This window comes from Cyprinodon variegatus, unplaced genomic scaffold (genome assembly GCF_000732505.1).
Source record: "Cyprinodon variegatus isolate N-32 unplaced genomic scaffold, C_variegatus-1.0 Scaffold1077, whole genome shotgun sequence".
NCBI lineage: Eukaryota > Metazoa > Chordata > Actinopteri > Cyprinodontiformes > Cyprinodontidae > Cyprinodon > Cyprinodon variegatus.
Window position 1 is genome coordinate 70,270 of NW_015151530.1, and position 1,850 is coordinate 72,119.

The following is a 1,850-nucleotide window of genomic DNA, read 5'->3' on the forward strand; positions in this document are numbered from 1 at the left end:
CAAAAAAGTACTCCAGAGTGTTGTTCAGCATGGGGGTGAGTAGAAAATGAAGGCTAATCATGTTTTGGGTGTACTATTCCTTTAAATGATATTAATCCATATTAGTGACGGTGATTTGAGCTTATATGCACAAAATAATGAGCTGAAACATCCATAGGATGTTCAGGCTGAATACATTTTGTTCCAGATACCTTTAAACTGACAAGTATTGAAAGGTAGAACCTGAAACAATCTGCTGAATAAACATTGGAATGACAGATCGTTTAAATGAAAGGATTTTAATGATGACTTTAGAGTGAAGTGAGAGTGTTGATAGGGATATCTGATTGTGACTGCGCTTAAGTTTAGAGTAAATGATGAATTAGTCAGTAAAGACAGTGCTGATAAGAACAGTGATTGCACTCTCTTGTGTGTTCCTGGAGGAACGGACTGTAGTTTATAGAAAAAATAAATGATTCCCCCCAAATAAAAACCTGTAGGTTATCATTCCATGTGTAATGTTTGCTGGTGGCACCGTCGTCACAGTTCAAGCTTTAACTGAAAGCAGCTCTTCATCTCTCTATTAATGTGTAAGCATGTCCCAAGGCGGCCGACTCGGTCGACTGTTTGCCCCAGAAGGTTTACGAGTCAGCACAGCCATAAAAAGCAAGATGAGTTTTGGTAAACAGCAGGAGGGCTGCCTGCATAATGCGGCTCTGCTGCCAGAATAACGCTACTGTTGAATAAATAAACAGATAATTCATGCCTCCAGGAAGGGGAAGAGAAGCAGATGCTTAAAACAGTTGGCGAGCAGCTCAGCAGCTCGTCAGACTATCTGCAAACACGCCAACGAGACGCAAGCAGCAACACTCTTACCTTTATGCCACACAGCAAAATGAGCAATATGCAAACACTGGCAGCAAATCCTCACATTTACAGATAATCTAGTTCTCTAGGAAACTAAACATGAAGAAATGCAGACATTACAACCATCAATCAACACCAGTTTAGCTACATGGTCAAGAAATGCGTGTCCCATGAGAGATGCTTTTATAAAGCTCTTTATTAAACGTCAAGTATTAATATCAATTCACCAATTCTTCACCAGATTAAAACCTTCCTGCTGTGAAAAACCTTGAAATTCTTATTTCCAGGCTTGTGTCTCAGTAGTTCTCCTCCGCTTTGCCTTTAGTCACATTTAAAATCAGCAAGGAAATCTAATAGATAAGCAGCAGAACATAAAGGTAAGAAGATTAAATGCAAAAACATCTCCACTGTTGCTGGAGACTCTGAAAAACTCAAGAGGATTTTCTCCAAATTTCAAACTATTTCAAACCAAACAGACCCTAAAGTCGCGGTGTCTGCAGTTCAATGCAGAGAGGAATGCTCTGATCTTTATATTGGAGAAACCAAACAACCTCTACACAGACGAATGGCCTAACGCAGAAGAGCGCCCTCCTCTGGACAAGACTCTGCAGTACATCAACACCTGATGGACAAAGGACATTCTTTGGGGGACCAGAATGTTCACATTTTGGACAAAGAAGGCAGGTGGTTTGAGAGGGGCGTGAAGGAAGCCATCTATGTTAAAGAAAAAACAACCTTAAACAGGGGGGGGGGGCTCAGATTGCAGCTTATAAAAACCTACAATTCAGCGATAGAGTTGATTCCTTCCCGCTATCATCTCAACCCCCATATAGGGGGACAGAACATCTCGCCTATTCATCCAGGCCAACAATTTCCTTTACGACTCAGCCTCAGCCCGAGTACCGTTCCAATTCTCGAGAACGCCAGATCAAGAACGCACCAAATCCCCGGATGTTGTTCTCACCCCGCCCTCTTTATCGAGCATGCATCAGAGCAGACTTGTG

At 41.9% G+C, this 1,850-nt stretch overlaps 1 protein-coding gene across 1 annotated transcript in view; it reads right to left on the reverse strand.

Annotated features, from left to right (window-relative positions):
- The window catches only part of LOC107101284 (thrombospondin type-1 domain-containing protein 7A-like), a 96,491-nt gene that overhangs the window by 63,158 nt on the left and 31,483 nt on the right, over window positions 1-1,850 (reverse strand). The gene's annotated exons all lie outside the window — the stretch shown is intronic.